Genomic DNA, 7753 nt, shown 5'->3' with positions numbered 1-7753 from the left:
TCTTTTGGCTCAATCCTCTAATTTGTCTAGGTCCTTCTGTATCCTATCCCTAGCCTCCAGCGTATCTACCACTCCTCCCAGTTTAGTGTCATCTGCAAACTTGCTGAGGGTGCAGTCCACGCCATCCTCCAGATCATTAATGAAGATATTGAACAAAACTGGCCCCAGGGCCGACCCTTGGGTCACTCTGATACCGTCTGCCAACTAGACATAGAGCCATTGATCACTACCCGTTGAGCCCGATGATCTAGCCAGCTTTCTAGCCACCTTATAGGTCCTGGAAGGCCAATATAATAGCCCTAGAGTGTTAAAGGCCCGTTTTCCTACAAGCTGAGAAGGGGTTACCTCAGGTCAATTAGGGACACCTGAATCCAATTAAGGGCTGCCCGAGGCCTTTAAAACCCCCTCCTCTGGGGGGGGGGGGGGGAGAGAGAGAAGCTACTGCCAGTCTAGTGGCAGCAGGGAAATAAACTCTTCCAGACTGAGAGGCTGTGCTCCTTCCCAGAGGGGAACAGCCAAGCCCAAGTGCCTGCTAGGGGAAGGACTGACACCCCAGGGCAAGCAAGAGGACAACACCCTGCCCCAGCGAGGAGGCAGAGAAAGGTATTCCCCTTTTGTTTTTCAGTTTATGAGACGGTTTCCTTTTTTTGTTTGGTGCAGGATCACTCCTTAGGCCGACCCTGGGGCCTACCCTGAAAACACAGCCAAGGGTAGCACAGAAGGGGAAGGCACACTGCCCAGAGTGGGGCTGTTTTACCCCAGGCCTGCCATCGCCAGAGGGGGAAGCGCTAAATCTGGCGAGACGAAGGCGGTGCCTTGCCACAATGGAAAGCAAAGAAAGGAAGGGTCTGAACATAGTAGAAGTAAATTTATTTAAAATTAGGAATGATTTTTTTTTAAATTAATTATCAAGCTTTAATTCTAACACAGTGTGACCCTATCTATCTAACTTGCTGGAACTGTGTTTAAATTGAGTTTAAACATCACTCAATACTTAGTTCTTGACCCATTGTGATTAGGGCCTAAGTTATTGTATGGAACATTTCAAAACTTGGGAAAATAAATGTAAAATGTCAAGAAGCTCTCACCACCAGGAGATTGTTCTTTTGGGTGTAACCATGACACAGCCATTATTTTACCTAATGTTTGCTCATTAAAGGTTAATGGAATGTGTGTGCATTTATGCATAATATTCTGTTAGTTTTAATATATATGAGTACACCAAAATTCATTAAAGCAAATAAGCCTGGTAGGGAATTGTTTCACTCATTAGCTCTCAGATGCTAATATGTGGAGCCTTCCTAGTGGGTCATAGACCGAAACTTTTTCTTAACCAGTTACTGGAGATTTGTGGGGTTGGGAGAGGAAGTTGTCTACAAAAGAATCTTTCTCTTACAAAGTGGTCCACATAGTGAAAAGTGATGACACAGGTGGACAGATTCATGCAAACTTTCCTTTTCCCTTCAAGGTGATACCAGTTTGGTAAACTGTAGGAATTCATAAGGTATTTAATCTGCATTGCCACTGTCCAGATAGTGCCTGCCATTGGGTATTTGGTCTTCACAACTGGATAAGAATTCTGTTCACCCTACATAGGACTTGATTCAAATTCCACTGAAATCATTGGAAAAACTTCTGTGGAAGTCAATGCAAGTTTGATCCCCTTAATTATCTACACTTTGATGGTGAACATATTCCTTTTGTGAAGTATTTTACCAGCTCAAATGGATTACATAGTTCCTATGTACATTTTAGGTACAGTGAAGGACTGTGTGAGTTGAATGACTGCATATCTGCATATTGGATATGAGTTATTGTCCCTAACTATTAATTATGTAATATTTTGGATAGATCATTACTGACTGGTCTCAATTTGTTCCTAGATCTTTTTTTTATCCGAGGCAGAGTTGGTAGCACGTCTCTTTATAACCTGTTTCCAGTTCTTATAACTTTGCCAAACTTAAACAATTTGGATACACATTTCTATGCTGGGTGTGTTCTGTGGGTTCTTTTTTTTTTTTTCAGCCAAAACAGTCCAACTGTTTTTGAGAACAAGGCTAGGGAAAAATATATTATTTTGCCCATATTAAAAAATTCTGATGACCTTTTCTTTGAAAAGTCTTGGGGCTCCCATGCTTTGGAGCAGGGACTTGAAATTTGGCAAAGTGGGTTGGCCTTTGTGACAAGAAAATATCTTAAGCATCCCCATGAAAATCTGCCCAAATTTGGCCATATTTTAAGCCTTTGAAAAAACACAGTTAACACACACATTCGGTAGAGATTTGCTAGAGCATTGCAGCTAAATTCCCAAGAGATTCTGGGATGCTCTAGCCTAGGGCTGAACAAGACTTTCCCTGAAATTGCATCTCTGGGCTGTTGCAGGCCAGGCTAGGACCAGGCACGGAAACTGAGGGTAGGGAGACTCTCTCTCATCTAATCTCAATGAACCCCTGCTGGACCAAGGTATTGTAGAAGAAGAAGCTGCCTGATTTGAATGCAGAAGTGAGAAGAGCTGGACCTGAGTGGGCAGGAATGAGTAGATTGGGATAAGGAGCCTGGGCAGGGAGACTGCAACTGGACACTGTCAGAATCTGGAACTGGGAATTGGGGTAGGAGACTGGGACAAGGAGACTGGGAGCTGGAGGGAGACAGACTGGGAGCTGGTAGGGAGACTGGAATAAGTTGGGCAAGGAGGTTGGACTGAGGGGGAGACTGGGACTGGCAGGGCAAGGATATTGGGTGCTTGGGAGGGAAATGGGTGGAGGAACTGAGAGGCATTGGTTGGGGAGACTGGGGCTGGAGGCTGGTGGAGGGAGGGAAGAGGGAAACTGGTACTGGCAGCTGGGGTGTCAAATGAGACCTAGATTGGCTGGGTAAGGTGACTGGAACTGGGAGTGAGGAGGGAAATGGATTAGAATTCAGTGAGTACCTGGGGGAGACTCAGTCTGAATGGGCAAAGAGACTGGGAACCAATGGGGTTGTGAGAAGGTAGGGGTGAAGGGGAAGGGAACTAGATTTGACAAGGATCCAGAGTATGAGGGGAGAACTGAGACTGGTTATGCACAGAGACATGGTCGAGGAAACCAGGGAGGGAGAATGGGACAGAGAATATGGATGTGGGGAGGGGGATGACTAGGTCAGGTGGAATGGGGAAACACATATGAAACAAGGAGCTAGAAGGGGGAATGTGGGACTGGCTGGGCAAGGAGCCTAGGGACAAGAAGCTAGAGGTTGCGCTGGAATGGGGAGGGAACTGGGAATGGCTGGGCAAAGGACTTGGAATGGGGGAAGACTGAGCCTGGGATGGAGAGCCTGGAGGGGGAAGACTAAGGCTTGCTGGGCAAAAAGACTGTGGCTGGGGTGGGAAGCCTGGGGAGTGGAGACTGGGACTGGGTAGGTGAGCAGAATGGGACTTGCACAAGGAACCATGGGAGGGGAAGAGACAAGACTGTGACAAGGACAGCTTGGAGGGGATGGGACAAAAGTAGGTCAAACTTGGTTGGAAAAGTTTGAAGAGCGTGTGCCCATTAGAGGATACTGCCCTCCAGAGCCTGGAATGGAACTCAAGCTTCCGGAGTCTCACCATTCTTCTGCTGTCAGCAAATATCTGTGAAACTCACTGACAAATATACCACCCCCTCTAATGCTGGTCCCCTTAGAAGATGACAACCTATTGTTGCTATCAGTTACTCTGTTAGCTCAAGTGGAAATAGTCTGTGGGGGGACTCTAAAAGTTCTAGCCATGCTCATGATCCATGTGGTGTCAACATGATGCCATAGGATGGAATTTCTGTTTTTGCAGTTAGCATTATTAAAAATCTAGGAAATTACACACAAAACAACCTACATTTAAAAAAAACACTATTGCAAAGTGAAGCACTGAAAAGTTAAGAAATGCCACAATTAAGATGGCACAATTAATGCTGCCACAAGATTTCCAGTCCAGTTTTTCAGATCAAAGAGACCAAGATAGTTTCAATAAGTGCATAAACATTTGGGGACTACTGCTTATATGAATTGAGCCTGTGAACTTTCCGAGGTTCACCTATCAGTGTCTGGAAGCAAAACAGAAATGTAGGGCTTGTATACACTACTGCTTAAGTAGTTGTAACTTACGTTGCTCAAGGGTGTGAAAAAGCCACCCTGTTGAGTGACGTATGTTATATCGACTTAAAGTGCTGTCCACACCGTGCTATGTTGGTGGGAGACATTCTCCTGCCGACATAGCTTCCACCTCTCATTGAGGTGGAGTAATTCTGCTGATGGGAGAGCACTCTCCCGTTGGCATAGCGCATCTTCACCAGACGTGCAGCTGTGCTGATGTATCGTGGTAGTGTAGACAAGCCCTAAGTGGTTGGCAAAGGGAATCAAGAGGTCAGGAATAGAAAAGGCACTTTATTATTGTTCAGCAAAGAAATCTTTTCACTTGGCTAGTGTGGGTTTATGTTAATGTAAAACAAGGGCATTAGATAAATGGCTGCCGGCTTGACCTGGTGTGAGTGATTTGTACATCCAGCTCATTCATTTCTTTCTAAGCTAAAAGGGGATATGGTTGCCTAGTGACTGCTGAATGGAGGAGTACTAGCAAGGCTAAAACTTGAGGTAAAGGATTTGGGGCCTTGAAGTCTCACCAACTTCTTCCTCCTCCTTCTTTGCTGCTGCCAGCTTAACTGGTGTTGACATGATGGGGCTCCTCTTCAACATCCCATTCCCCCTTCATTGCTGCTGCTATCACTGGGCCCTGAGTAGCCTTTTCCTAGCACTGATGCTGAGATGAAAGAGGAACTGGAGTGATGGAAGGGAGAATGGAAAGAAAAGTGGAACATGTGGTATGGGGAGTGGGAAGACACAAGGAGAACAGGCGAGGAATAGACAGTGAGGAGGGGTGTCTGAGGGAAACATGTGTAAATGGAGAGAATGTAAAAGACTGGTTGATAGATATCGAGCACCAGTGAGAGAGTGAATGTGAGGCGGTGTAAAACATATGCCTCTTGCTAGATAACCACCTCCTGGGCAGCCCTGGGCCCTCAGTTTAAGCTGTCAGTCAGACACACAGAAAGAGTTAAACCCCTTTCTATAAAGATTTCTATTCTGTGTTGTTGTTCTTGGCAAGTCCTGGAAAGAACATCATGCTAGTGAATTTTATTTATCTTGGAGGTGGTGTGTTGACATCCTTGTATCTTGGATACTCCTTTAATTAAATGATACTTCCATTATACTTGCTAGGGTTAAGAAGCAGTTCTGTTTATAATCAGAATACTTCTCATTTGATCTCAAAATTTTGATGAAGACCATCTGTTCCATGGGCACCATGTCTGGTGTTCCACAACCAGCCATTGGAGAACCATTCAGTGACAAAAAAGACTTGCAAAGAGGGCAGTTATCACCACACTGTACATTAGCTAATAGCATACGCAGCCTTATATTCCTATTAATGTCACCCCTATAGTCTGTCTTCCACCTACTCCACTCCACTCTACACCGCTGGTATCTCTTGTCCCTAGGAACTGTCTCATATTTTATGTTTGTACAGCACCTAGCACAAGGTCCCTGATCCTGACAGGAACTGTTACCATTGTAAAACAATAAATACATAATTAAAAATAGTACTAATAGGGCAAAAGACAGAGATGGAAGCAAAATTAAGAACTAGTTCCAGTTCAGCAAAGCATTTAAGTGCATGCTTAAACAAATCCATAGTTACTTCAATGAGACTTAAACACATGCTTGATGTTAAGTACTGTATGGGCTAAAAGGCTTTGCTGAACACGGATGGATTGCTGAATTGGGGCCTTAAGCACAATCTTAACTTTAAATGTGAGTATTCCCAATGATTTCAATGCTTGAAGTTCATGTGCTTGAAGTTAAACACATGCTTTAAATGCTATGCTGTATCAGGGCCTCAAACAGGAGGAGGGTTTCAAGTTCTAAAAGAAAAGAAAACCAAACAAAACACCACCAACAACAGAGTGAAATGAGAACAATTCTTAATGAATCAGGCACAGAAATATGGAAAATAGCAATTTAAGAGGGGACTGGGGTGTGGGGGAAACAGATTAATCTTATTACTCATTGTCTCCCCTAAAGTAATTTTAATTAAGCTTTCTGTCTTTACAAGAGATGTATCTAAATGAAAACCATGGATCCACACCCATCAGGTCCGCTCCAGATCTGATAACCAGGCTCCTCTCTAGTGGATAGCAAACAGTTCATCTCTATTACTCATACTGTGATCTTTTCATCTGACGGTTGTATTTTGATAGGGATTTTCTTTAGCTCCCAGTGATTATGTTAAAGCTCTCAGACTTGACAGTATATGTATCTTGCTGGAAGACCGCCAATGCCACACCTTAAGTGTGGTGTTAGAGGTTGAAAGCTGATACAAGGCAGTCCACAATAGCAGAGTCTGTCTGACTGTTTGCTTTGCGTGCATTCTGTGTGTGCGAAGCTTGTTAAATATTTAAGCCTTTCTGACGCTGAAAAGGAGATTTATTAATAGGAATACATTGACTGTTTCCCATCACTCTCCCCGCTTTTGGAGCATTTGAGAGTAAAGCTGTTTTTCCTGTTAGGACTTCAGCCATCAGTATGGGCTAAATTCACGCAGGGCTTACATCAGTTTTATGTCATCATAACCCCTGGCAGAGGCTCCTGCAACAGAAGAACCAGATTGCAGCAGGACAAAGTAGCTGCAACTTTCCCAATGCTAATGCCAGAGGTTATCAGCACAGTCCCAAAAAGGAGCTTGCATTGGCTGGGAAGGGAGCATGACTCTGGAAGGAGTGTACTAACTCAGTGCCTGCCTGTAGGGTAGTGACTATGAAACTCCATGGCAGGAATTTAAAGATGCCTTTCATAAGAAACCCTGAGACAGAGCAACAGTGCTAACACTGCCACTTCTCCCTTGGGATGAATCCCTCCTGAGAGCCAAAGGCCTTGCTGGCATATATGCTTATAGATCGTGTGCTGATCATATTTTTAGGGCTTGTCTACATTGAAGCTTTTTGCATGAATGTAGGTACATCGGTACAACTCCTTAATCAGCTGCGGGAAAATGCTTCCTCCTTTAACGCTTTGAAGACAAGTTCTGCATACCTCTTAACAATGAGTTTAGAGGCATTGCCTACTCTAGGTTTTTTTCCAGTGCTGTACTGTACTAGTGCAACTCTAAAGGGTGGACTTGTTGCACTAGTGTGAAAAGTGACTTGCACCAGTGTGGCTTACTTCAATTAAATGCATTGATGCAACTCACTTTTTACCCTGGTGCAGCATGTCCACCCTTTAGAGTTGTACTAGTACAGTACATCGCTGTATCTACAGCAGTGGAAATATCCCTAGAGTAGGCAAACCTTTAAACTCATTGTTAAGGGATATGCTGAACTTGTCTTCACATTTTTAAAGGAAGAAGCGTTTTCCTGCAGCCAGTTACTTTATAGAGGCATACTGTGGACCAGTCCTGTCCCAGTTACACAAGTGCAACCGCTCTGACTTCAGTGGGGTGACCTGGTAGCAGTGGAATACAAGATTTGGCTAATTTTTTCCAGTTTCTCAAATAACCAAGTTTGAGAAATAACTTGTTCTGATTTAGGAAGATCTGAGTTGCCTTTGTCAGAGGTAGAACAGGGTGGGTGGATTTTAGTGGCACAAGATATAAGGTAAAAGTTCAGATTAAGTCTGTTATTTTAAACATAGTCTCTCATGGATAATCAAAGAGGTATCAAATCTTTACGTTCACTATGGAACCCTTCCCTTT

General features: G+C 44.0%; 1 long non-coding RNA gene across 1 annotated transcript in view; it reads left to right on the top strand.

Moving 5' to 3' along the window:
- The first annotated feature begins 438 nt into the window (after window positions 1-438).
- Window positions 439-7753, top strand: part of LOC135982982 (uncharacterized) — a 92793-nt gene continuing 85478 nt past the window's right edge. The window contains exon 1 of the long non-coding RNA XR_010600476.1: window positions 439-603. This is a non-coding gene — a long non-coding RNA (uncharacterized LOC135982982). The remainder of the gene's footprint in view (window positions 604-7753) is intronic.

This window comes from Chrysemys picta, chromosome 4, assembly GCF_011386835.1.
Source record: "Chrysemys picta bellii isolate R12L10 chromosome 4, ASM1138683v2, whole genome shotgun sequence".
NCBI lineage: Eukaryota > Metazoa > Chordata > Testudines > Emydidae > Chrysemys > Chrysemys picta.
Note: the sequence above shows the minus strand (reverse complement) of the source record. Positions and strands in the feature narration are given on the sequence as shown.